At 37.8% G+C, this 13069-nt stretch overlaps 1 pseudogene; it reads left to right on the top strand.

The window, feature by feature from the left end:
- The first annotated feature begins 1497 nt into the window (after window positions 1-1497).
- On the top strand, window positions 1498-3290 carry LOC120277314 (annotated as a pseudogene).
- The last annotated feature ends 9779 nt before the right edge of the window (window positions 3291-13069 follow it).

Here is a 13069-nt window from a genome sequence, read left to right as displayed (position 1 = left end):
TTTTGGCTGGCCGGTAAAATGCCAACCCAACCCGATCCAGTTTGGGTTGTGGGTTGGGCGGGCTGGCCTGCCGAAAATATTAAAAATAAAAAATAAAAAAATAATTATATTTCATAGTTCTCACATATTTATTTATATGTTTGACATAACCTTGCCACAATACATAAGAAAAATTAACAAAATCCAAAAAACTAATCGCAAAATAAAAACATCCATTACAATTAAAAATCATCAATCCATCAAAATTATATTAATCCTAATAAATTTGGAAAGTTTAACAAAATTTAAAAAAAAAAAATCAAAATGTTAAAAAAATCAATATCTTTCGCATATAAGCCCCTTTATAAACATGAATTTACCTTTTCTTTCTTTGTAATTAATTTAATAATTTTTCATTTTTAATTTTTTTTTTATAAATTAAGGGCACGGCAACCTGTGGCCCGCGCGGGCTGGCCCATTTAGGCTTGCCTCCAAACGGGCCTATATAAAGCCAACCCAACCCAACCCAACCCAAACGGGCTTATATAAAGCCAACCCAACCCACATTGGCAGCTCTACTCGTAATGCAACATCTTAAAGCTGGAAGCACGCTCAAAACACCCCTCCCGAAGTACGACACCCTCCCTCTTATACTAGGGAACATATTCCAATTCACACCTCCATAGGTAAACTGGATCACCTCAGCCCCTCCCCACTTTTGGATCGTTTGAGAACTTCCACCACCACTTCCCCAAAAGTGCTTGATTAAAACTGTATAAATCAAGGATCCCCTCAACCACCTTGATCTCAAGCGTGGCATAAAGTCTTCAAACTCACAAGTCTACACCCCGAATGATCAATGTCTGGTCTGACCACAAAAAGTCCCTTCTGATACGATCGATCCCTTTAATAACCCACGAAGGCAATCTGATGAAGATTGTCATCCAATAGGTGGGAAGTGCAAAAAGCCCAGAGTTCACCAGCGTAAATCGACCACCGATTGACATATGTCTAATCTTTCGAGAGGACCATCGCCATCTCAATTTTGAGATAATCCCCTCCTAATCTTGCTTACATGGCCTTCCACCAGAGATTGGGAGGCCCAAATATGTTACTCGAAGGAGCCTTGGTGGGTCATAATTTTTATTTTTACTTTGGATTGGTGATCTTCTATTATCCATGTCTTAGATTTTATTTTTAGAATGAAATCATAATTTTTTAACAAAAAATATAGTTTCTCCAATTTTTATTAAAAAATTAAAATTAAAATAAAAATAATAAAAAAAAAATTAATAATAATAATTTCTTGGAGAAACATGGAGGATATTTAGGCAGGCTTCAAGGGAGGAGTTTTCCATGATTATAGCAAAACTTTGTCAACGACACCATTGACACGCCTCTTCGAACACTTACGAAAGCACTGATCTCACTAGAAGAAGACCTCATTGGTGTTATTGATTCCTTTTCCAAAATATATGTGCTTTCGATCCAAGAAACTTCATTTTGATTGGCTTTACTTTTCAGCTTCATAAATTCAACAGGTTCATCTTCAAGGCCATAGTGGAAAGCGCGCAATGGAAAAGAACACTCATCTCCAGATGCCCAGATTTAAACTGGGAACACAAGGACTAGAGGTTTTTCTCTATTTCTTCCTGTGTGTGTGTGTGTGTGTGTGTGTGTTTGTGTGATAAACCAGTTTCATCTCATGTTGATAATACTGTGATTAACATGCATGAATTGCCAGGTTTCCAAGTTGGGTTTTGGATGTTTATCACTGAGTGGAGGATACAACAAGCCTCTGCCAGAAGAGGAAGGGATAGCCTTCCTTAAGTATGTATTCAATCAAGGGATCACCTTCTTTGACACCGCTGATATTTATGGACCTTATACTAATGAGATCTTGATTGGCAAGGCAAGTCTTAGTTATTTAAAGTGATTGGGTTTATTATTTAAAAGAGAAAAGTGAGAAAAATTTGGTACTTGTAGGCATTGAAGGAGTTGCCAAGAGAGAAGATCCAATTGGCAACAAAATTTGGCGTTTGTGGTCTTGATGAAAGAGGTATGGGGGTGAATGGGAAGCCAGAGTATGTGAGGGCTTCTTGTGAGGCCAGTCTCAAGAGACTTCAAGTTGACTACAATGATTTGTATTATCAGCATAGGGTTGATCAGACTGTTCCTATTGAGGAAACTGTGAGTCTCTGGTCTCTTTATATATATATGTGTGTGTGTGGGTATCAAGAGTCAAGAACAAGAATTACTCATGATCATATACAGTTATATTCATAACCATGTTTGTATAGATTGGAGAATTGAAGAAGTTGGTGGAAGAGGGAAAAGTGAGGTATATTGGTTTATCAGAAGCCAGCCCTGATACAATCAGGCGTGCTCATGCAGTGCATCCCATTTCTGCAGTTCAAATGGAATGGTCTTTGTGGTCTCGTGATATTGAAGATGAAATTGTCCCACTTTGCAGGTTCAAATCAAGTTCAAAGGCTTTCTTCTTTCAGTGTTTGAGATTTGTAACATGAATTTCTCTTTGTTATGCAGAGAACTTGGAATTGGAATAGTAGCATACAGTCCACTTGGTCGGGGATTTTTTGGTGGCAAAGGAGTTTCAGAAAGTGTTCATGAACACAGCGTATGTATATACATAATTATATAAGTAATTTGATATCGAGCTGTTATTCTCCTTAGTTTAATAATTAGCTAAATGAATGTTTGCCAATAAATTCTAGCTTCCACACCCAAGGTATAGTTCTGAGAACTTGAGAAGAACAAAAGCACTCGTATGTGAGAGTTGAGAATTTGGCTAAGAAACATGAATGCAAAGATCGCTCAACTAGCACTGTCTTGGGTTCTCCATCAAGGGGATGATGTTGTTCCAATCCCTGGTAAGCATTTGATGAATTTTTAATATGAATATTTTTTATTCATATAACCTTTTTCTCTCTTTCTTGTTTCTTATAATTTCAGCGACAACCAAAATCAAGAACCTGGATAGTAATATTGGGGCATTACAAATGAAGCTGACAGAGGATGACTTGAGAGAAATTTCTTATTTAATTCATGCTGATGATGTTGCGGGCTCAAGGCATTATGAGGTTGATGAATCATTTGCCTGGAAACATGCAAATACACCACTTCCCACATCAGCTTGAGACTCAAGATCATGTCTTGGTTGCAGTAGTCGAAGAATGGAATACAGACTCTTTTGTTAGGATATTTTGATATAGTATTATGTTGTCGTTGTTGAGTATGTTGTTTTCTTTAAGAAATTAGAATGCTATGCTAAATCTTTGTAGTAATATTGTCATCGAATTTGAATTTATATTTACTTTTATGTATAACAATTATATTTTGAGAAAATCATTCTTGATTTTTGTTTTTGTTTTTGTATGTGCTCTGTCTCTGTTTTTTAATTTGTTCTAATCTTATACTCTACCAATCAATTAATTTCAATTACTAGTATATCTTTGATTTATGCATTTTATTTTTAAAGAGTAAAAAAACCTAAATAGTCCTATATATTTTTTTGTGCATTTTTATTTTTCTAGTTTTAAAAAGTTATGATTTGATTTTTTAGATTTAATTTTTATTACAATAAAGTTACTTAGACTTACGATATTAGCGGCAATCACACATGTTTATAATAAGATCATACTTAGGGGTCAATGTGGCTAAAAATAGGTATAATACTCTAATTGGTCCCTCTACTTTTCTCTCTCTTCCTTTTTGGTCCCTCTACTCAGAAATACTCCTGACTAGTCCCCCTATTTTTGAAAATGTGTCCATTTAGTTAGAAATTCTCATCAACTAGTCCCTCTACTTTTAAAAATGACCCAACTAGAGGGACTAAGTGACCCAACTAGAGGGACTAAGTGGGGGCATTTTTAAAAGTAGAGGGAATAATTGAGAGCATTTCTAACTAAGTGGGCACATTTCCAAAAGTAGAGGGACTAGTCGGGAGCATTTCTGAGTAGAAAGACCAAAAGGGAAGAGAGAGAAAAGTACAGGGATTATTTTGGTGATTATAACCTTAAAATACAGCAAGCCACATATGATCACCATTAACATTGTAAGCTTGAATGATTTTATTGTAACAAAAACTAAACATGGAAACCAAATTGTAATTTTTTAAAATTGTGTGATTAAACTAGAAATATGGGGAAAAAGGGATATTTAGGTTATTTATCTATTTAAAATGATATATTCAGACCGAATATAATCATGTCACAAAACATCTTTAGGTTAGTGAAAGGATTTGTACCCATGTAATGATTCTAGTGGGATGTACCAACTCAAAAATATGTTGTTACTATTAAATATTTTATTTATTTATTTTTACAAATAGGTGATAAAAGTCCTCACTTAAGGATTTCAAAGGGACCATAATCTAATGATTATAAATTCTCCTACTATGAAATTCTAAAGGGATGAAGAATACAACTATTTCCATAGGGGCCTACTCTTAACTCGTACCTGCTCACTCAGTTAAAGTGAGAAACTTCTGCATTGTGTAGTTGTTCTCTCACTATTCATTATAACCTTAAAATTTTATTTTACTGATTAAGAGATTTCTTAAAAGTGAGAATTCAAATTGGCAGTAAGCTTCTAAGTTATTAATTAAAGTCAAAACCTTTGACTAAGTGGCCAGCTACCAATTATCTCTCACCACTCGACCTCCTTGTCCTCTAGCTCCACTAGGATTGGGCCTCACTGAACTTTTGATGTTCTTTCTCTATCCTAAGAAACAGACCGTATTAATGGAACTAACCAAATTTCAATCGGTTTTATTTTTAATTTATATGTTTCAATTTATTAGTTTGGTTGTCGCTTGGGTAAAAAAAAAATCTAAATATAACCAAAAAAATAAAAAAAAAATCTAATTTCAATTGCTCCCTAATAAACTGTCACGCTCTGAATCCAATCTACTAAGCCCAATATACTGACCAATAGTTGCATACTCACAAGAATGAGACCAAGTGGGCATGCAAAGCTTCAAAACCTGTCTAAAAAATAGAAGATAACATCTAACATATATACAAATTCTAAAAGTAAAAATACTACAATGTCGGAATACAAGAAATTCAAACTAACAAGGTTTGAATTAATAATTATTCCATGCACTTTTTTAGGTCATATTCAAACTAACAAGTTTTGAATTAATAATTATTCCATGCACATTTTTAGGTTAAATTAAAACTAATAAGGTTTGAAAAAACAATTATTCAATGCAAATTTTTAGGTATACTAGAAGGATAGAATATTATTAACTTGCTAAACTAAATGGTGCTTCGCTCAACGAACTCCTCCCCTTGAGCTAAGCTATCCTCCAACTGACTCTACTCCTAATTTGAAAATTGATGAAAAGACATTTATGAGCTCAACAACCCAGTAAGTAACCACTAAAAATATTGGGATCATGTAAAATCTAAAAAAATAAATTCATAATTTAAGTACCAATAATATAACAAAGTACTATACTTGTCAAAACACAATTCAAAAACAAAATATTCAGCATAATATAATTTTATTAGATAATCTAAAATATATGTCTCCCAATTCACTATTGACAAAACAAAAATATCATATCCTATTTGTTTAAACTCGGTGACCCGAGTTAGAGGTTCAGAGTGCATTTGTTTACTATCAGTGACCCGAGCCAGATTGTTCGAAACCATTACTCTTTCACGATGGCACGGAAATATAGTCCCTTATAAGAGTTTCATGTTGATACAGTCAATGTTTAACCCTCAATGACAAGGTTAGCATAGTTAATTAGAGACTAAAATAATTTAATCCAAAATATCTAGTGTTCAGACTATCAATAAAATGCAAAAACCAAATGTATCATACGTTACAAAATATCATATGTATGTAAATAAGTAAATATATAACCAAAATATAATTCAAGCATTCCCAAATAATCCAATTACTTCAAAAATAAGTATTTAACAAATAAATTGTAAAAGCAGTAACTAAATAAACAAATAAATTTGATATATAATAATAATAATAATAATAATAATAATAATAATAATAATATTAATAATAATAACCATAGTCATAAAGAATAATTAAATGAGCAATAACTGATACATAATTACCAAAAATAAATAGGTAACATCGAATAATGGGTTATTTCGGATGTGTGAAAAACTAAAATTATATATGTATACGTATATTAGAATTTATATGTGGTTTACTTATCAGACTAACATCCAATAAAACTTTCGTAAGACAAGTCAATCTTTCTCAGAATGCCCTATATTCGATAGTGAGTTCCAAGATGTTAAAATCTTTACAGTACAAGCAATGGGAATTAAGGACAACTGAAATATACTAAATTTTAATTCTAGGAAACTTTTTAAACATTAACAATTAATAGCCAAAAACAATACTCTAAGGAATGGAGAACCTCCACGGGATTCTCCTGGGTGGGCAGGGGAGATAGCGGTGGCAGTGGCGGTAGTGTTCTTTCCAGTGCTAGTAAGGGGTCTAGTGGTGTCAGGGAGGGTAGTGTACGCGGCAGAGTTTCATCTTCGAAGTCGGTAAAAGGCAACCGGAGACCTCACCGTGAGATGGTTCATCCGGGTAGGTCTATCATTGATGTTGTTGGAGTGGGTCCGCTTATGAGGAGGACTCCTAGGGTTGGGAAGAAGGATTTGACCATCTAACTGACTCCAGAGGAAAGCGATGATTGGAGAGAAGTGGTTTCCCGTTGGAGGAAGAGGGAGGTCTCTTCTCGAGAGGCTCCCCCTCGTCCGAATGGTGGCTTGTCTAGTTTCAAATGTAGGAGGGAGAATTTCCGAGGACCAATGCAGTGTAAGCATTGTTTTAGATCTACTCATCAAACTAGTGAGTACCGTCATCGCCTCACTTGCAAGCGTTGTGAGGAAGCAAGTAATTGGTGGCAAACTACCCTCTTGAGCAACTGGTGATGCACAAAAGGTGGCGTACGCGCTCTCGAGCAACGGAAAAAGAGGAAGTTATTGGCAAGCTCGTTATAACAGGAACCTTTGACTGCTCCCCCTATCAGACGTTTAGTAGTTTCCATCTCCATTTCTCTGGAGGTTAACTCTCTCAAGGAAGACTTAGCTAAACCTCTAATTGTTTCCATCACTCGGGGCTTCATCAGCCAAAGTGCACAGCAATCAGAATTGTAGAAGACCTTCGGTGACCAACTGACAAGGAAACTCTCTAGCTTTAGAGAATTTTCCTTCATAGAGTAAATGAAGTCCGAGTTAGAAGTAACATGGGCCTGCAAACAAAGAAAGTTGGAGGTGTCCTCTGGCTGTGTTCGAAAGAGGCTGTTCGAGGTTCAAGGTCTTGGGAAATCTATGGAACTTGCCATTGCATTGTTGGACTTCACGGGTAGTGTCGGAGGTGCTGAAACCTATTGGCGACTTAGTTGCTATCTCCAAAAAGCTCACAAATGAACAAGAGGCACTTAGGATTTCTCCTTAGACAGTGTAGAAATGTCTAACTTCCGCATGAAGTGGAGCTCAATATTGGTATGCGGCACTACATCGTCCTAATTGCAAGTGGTAAAGATCCTTGGTCCATTTCCAGCAAGATTTCCAAAGGTTTGCAGTGGTGCAAACCCCTCTTGTGATGCCAAACTCGGTGGAGGGTTATGTCCCCTGTGTTAGCAAACCCATATCCACTCATGAGATTCTGGCTTCAGCTAAGGGGAAAGGCATTACTGATGAGTGCATTTAATATACATGTTTTCATACCCTAAACCCATCATTTCATTCGTTGTCATGCATGCTTTTGTGCAATTATGGTACTTTTGGGAATTTCTGTTGTTTGTGCAGGAATTGGGGGCTCGACACAACTTGGAGTGAAATCGGGAAGAAAACAAGTAAATACTTTGTAAGTGCTAAGTATTCAAGCTTAACACGGGTGGAGCATTATCGTGCCCTTCCACTGATTATTCCAGCCTGGAGCTTTGTCTAGCAAAAATCAATGTAGGAGGATGCTATCAAGCTCAACACAGTCCTGACACGATCATGCCCTCGCTATTGAAAGTCCCATTTCAAAGACAATTTTATTCAAGCGAGAGAGACATGCACTGGGTGCCCCTAACATGATCGTGATATACCACATCATGGTCGGAACATGATCGTGTCTCTCCTACTGAATCCCCCAGGTGAGCACTTGACCATTTCACTCAGAATTCCCTCGACATGACATAGTCTAAGCATGATCGTGTCCTGATTGTGTCGGGCCCGAGATCTGTCTTTTTAGCTCCAGTTACTAGGGTTTTACTATCATCTTTGTTTGGGGATCTTCTTCTCCACAGGGAGGACATTGATGAGAGCGAAGATCAAGCTTCACCACACTTTCTAAGGCAATTACAAGTGAGTTGGAGGCACTAAGGAAGTGGGGCTAGCGTACGGAGCTCAACATTGGAGGTGAATCTTGACGAGAAAGGAGTCATGTCTTCTTTCTTTAGATCTATTATTGTTTTCTCCATGTTGTACCCATCCATGAGTGGCTAACTGGCCACAGTGTCCCAGGATGTGAACTATGGCACCTTGTATGCTGTGAACACTTGTATTTCTTTAATTTACGGAGTTATTTTAGTTCTTGTGTTAAATCTTGTGTTTGCAAAACTTAATGTGTTTGATCTGTGTAGTTGCTTAGGTAAAACTTGATGGTGGACTGCCATAGCTGTTATTGCCCTAGCCAATGGCAAAACCCAGTGTGCATGAAACCATAGTTACCTTTGCAAAACTTGGGTTAGTTGAGAACCATAGTTGCAACATTGCTTTTGAGCACACACCAGAATTATAGAATGTACTTGGTAAACCAAGAGAGCGAGTAAACATTTCTAAGTGCATAGGAATCATCCCGGGGCATTGTTTTCTTGTTGTTGACACTCAATTAGAACTGCCTATTATCTTTACCTGTTCTTTTCCTTCTACTTTTTAAAATTTTATTTCTTATTGTTAATCTAATCTTCAATTTAAAGTTAACTAGAGATCAGTGATAAGTTAGTACTTTTAAGTCCAGTCCCTCTGGATTGACAACCCCATCTCTCACGGGGTACCACTATATTGTGCGACCTGTGCACTTGCGAAGGACACATCAAGTTTTTTGGCACCGTTACCGGTGACTGACAACTTTTAGGAATGCTTAGAATATGGTGTTCTAGTTTGTCTATATTGTCTATACTTGTGAATAGCTTTCTTTTCGTTATGTTCTCCATTTTAGTTTCATCTTTATTTTCATTATTCATATTCTTTTGAACTTACATTGTTCTATCTTGTACGCATAGGTACATTTGCATGACCCGTGGAAGCACTTCTTCTCCATTAGCAAATCCTGATCCAGAAGTTGAGAGGAACTTCAGAAGAAAAATCGGACAGATTAATTTGAGTGAGACAGGGTTTGTTGAGATCAGTGTGGAAGTGGGTCAGGAACAAGAAATGGTCAGAAACCATCAACAAAGCATCTTAGATTTTGCAAGGCCAAACCTTAAGGGATTTGGGTCGAGTATTGTTCATCCTCCTATTGCGGCAAATAATTTTGAATTAAAGCCAAATTTTATCCAATTGGTGCAATAGATGTGTCAGTTCGATAGATTTTAGGACGAAGACCCCTATGAGCATCTTAGAAACTTCTTAGAAATCTGCAACACATATAAGGCGAGCAATGTTTCTGAGGAAGGGGTTCGTCTGAGACTCTTTCCATTCACATTGCGAGGAAGGGCGAAGCAGTGGCTAAGTTCCTTGCCCCATAGGTCTCACAACATGGAAGCAGGTTTTTGAGACATTTGTTACCCGGTACTTCCCTCCTGCTAAGATTACCAAATTGAGGAATGACATCTCCTCTTTTCACCAATTAGAGTTTGAGTCCTTGTACGAACATGGGATAGGTATAAGGAAATGTTGAGAAAATGTCCATAACATGGAATTATTGAATGGATACAAATCTAAATTTTTTACAATGGACTGAATACCTCCACCAAGCAGATGCTTGATACAGCTACTAGAGGTTCATTGTGTAACAAGCAGCCAAGTGCAGCACATAGCTTGATTAAAGAGATGACAAATAATGGGTATTAATGGAGTTTTGAGAGGAATAAACCGGTGAAGACCGCAAGTATTTATCAAGTGGATGTTATCACTACGCTCACATCACAGGTTGAAGCAATCACTAAGAGGTTGGACGCCATGCAATCTCCTTTCACAAGTTCAGGACCTACTCATGATGATTCTGGTCCCCCATGTGAACTAAGCTATCCCTCCTCTATGGATACGGGTGCGGAATAGAGTGAACAAGTGGATTTCCTCGGTCAGAATTGTCATTATCAGAATAACCCGTATAGCAACACATATAATGCTTGATGGAGGAATCATCTGAATTTTTCTTAGAGTCAGTCAGGATAGGGGCAGATGGCACAGCAGCAGTACAAGCCCCTACCTCAAAATGCACAACAATCGTAGTCCTCGTCATCCTCAGAACCCTCCAATGAGCTCACTAGTTTGATGGCTTGGTTCATCAAGGGTACAGAAACTTGTTTCGCTGGCCATAAGGAGATGATTATGAACAATAATGCCACTGTGAGGAACTTGGAGAACCAAGTAGCTCAAATGTCTAAACTGCTGGAGGAAAGACTACCAAGGACCCTTCCGTGTAACACAGTAATGAACCCAAGAGATTCCCTGAAGGGTGTGACTTTGAGAAGTGGGAAGCAACTCCCAAATTTTGTCGAGAAGAAGCCTAACCCAGAGGTTGCTAAACCTATTAAGAGCACGGGCATTGACACCCCAGCTATTGCAGAAGAGAAAATAGAGGAACAGGGTTTATACATTAACCCAACACCAAAGCATCGACCAAAGCTTCCATACCTTGTTAAGGCAAGGAAAGACCAGCAAGAGGAGCAGTATAGAAAATTCCTTGACATGTTTAAAACTTTGCACATCAATGTCCCATTTGTAGAAGCCCTTGCTCAGATGCTGAGGTATGCCAAGTTCTTGAAAGAACTGCTCACCAACAAGAGGAAATTGAAAGATATGTCTTTTGTGACATTCAGTAAGGAATGTTCTACTTTAATATGCAACAAACTCCCCAAGAAGTAGAAAGATCCAGGGGGATTCATTGTCCCTTGCACAATCGAGGGTTAGGTTGAGGAGAAAGCCTTTGCCAGCCTAGCCAAGTATTAATCTCATGCTCTACAAAATTTTTCAAAAACTAGGGCTTGGTGAGCCAGAACCAACCAACATGACATTGCATTTGGCAGATAGATCCACCAGATGATCGAGGGGCATAATTGAAGACGTTCTGGTTAAAGTGGATAAGTTTATTTTTCCGGTGGATTTCGTCATTTTAGATGTTGATGACAAGGTTGAATTGTCTTTAATATCGGGATGTCCATTCTTAGCAACCTCCAAGGCTCTCATTGATGTTAAGGATGGTCGAATGACACTTCAAGTCGGTGATGAAGAAATCACTTTCAAACTTCGTGACTCCATAAGACATACTATGAACTTTGATGATACATGTTATTATGTTGATATTGTTGATGATTTTGTCTCTGAATTTATACAGAATACCAAGGGCATGGAACCACCTGAACCGCCAAGGAAACAAATGTCCATAGAAAAGAAGTGGTGGAAGAAAGTGATAATAAGGAAGAAGGAGTCACCCATCTCACTGCCAACACCAAACAACGCTAACTCTTCCACTACTTCGTCATTTGGTGAGATCAATTTAATTAACACATTATTACCATATTCTTGCAATTGTGTCACAGGTGGCCAAGAGAGGTCTCGATTTCACGAACCTCCTTAAGTGCAAAACAGGTATGTCAAGCTAGTGACGTTAAACAAGCGCTTCTTGGGAGGAAACCTAAGTCATTTTATTGTTTTGGTTGTTTGAGTTTTTGCTTTCCTCCCGTTTGTCTTTTTATCTTGTTTTTGGATCATTGGTTGTTGTGGTGTGCTCAATCTTGATTTTCTCATGATTTTCTCCAGATTTCTTTGTTTAGTTGTCGTGTCAGTTTTGTTTTGCTTTATACCATATACCATAGTTATCATTAAGGGGTGAAGAATCATTGTCCTGGAAATTTTCAGGCTTCACACGGACGGAACACACCCCTGTTTGTACCACTGAATTTCTCTGGTTTCAATTTTCTGAAATATTCCAGGACAAACACGAGCCTAGCATAAGCGTGTCAAGGGTAACAACACATTTTTCATCCACCTTGCACGATCGTGTCATATATTTTTGGATTTTCATCATTCTTATGAAATTTTCAGTGGGGCAAACACACTCAGGGACATGATCGTGCTCATCCTGTCTCTTTTTGGCCTGACCCCCACAATTGGGCACACACATGTCCCATGCATGTTCGGGCACGTCCGTTCATTTTCTGCTGTTGCCTTTTTAACCCTAACTCCCGACGGACGCGTCCCTTTATTGCACCTCTTCACTCACAACGTTTGATCCTCCCCTCCCCATTCGATGTATAAAGCTTAGTGCGACCACATCTTCCTTGCTGTTTTTCATCAAGATTTCTTTTCCTGTTTTCCACTTCTTCTTCTTTCTAAATCCGGTAAGTGATCATTGTTTTCTTTAAGCATTTCAAAATTTCAAGGTTAAAACTTGTGATTCATACCCTTTAGGGTTAAATCTTCATCGTACATTGCTTCCGATATGCTCGAATTTTTTTTTTTTTAAATCACCAGTGGTGTGAGTGATGTAGTCCTTTTGGGGACGATGATCATTATTAACACGATCGTGTTCTTCCTCTTGACATAATCATGTTATCATTGGGCACACTTTCTTGCACGATCTTGATAGCAATACGAACATGATCACTATACCCCTGCCTAGGACACTTTACTGACATCTCAACTGGTAAGCTAGCCACTTGGTGATGCCTGGCGATGGTTGAGTTCTTCTCCCATCTATGACCCCAGTCGGACCAAGGCCACCGAGCTCCGATCCCCCGCATTGTGATATATCCATTTTCTGCTCAGTCACACTCTAACGGGTCACGGTGACAGTACTAGAATCGTCAGTTTGTGAGATTTTGACTTTCTACTAAGCATGGTGGATGGTTTCCATATGCATT

This window comes from Dioscorea cayenensis, chromosome 15 (assembly GCF_009730915.1).
Source record: "Dioscorea cayenensis subsp. rotundata cultivar TDr96_F1 chromosome 15, TDr96_F1_v2_PseudoChromosome.rev07_lg8_w22 25.fasta, whole genome shotgun sequence".
Lineage (NCBI taxonomy): Eukaryota > Viridiplantae > Streptophyta > Magnoliopsida > Dioscoreales > Dioscoreaceae > Dioscorea > Dioscorea cayenensis.
This window is presented reverse-complemented; position numbering and strand designations above follow the sequence as displayed.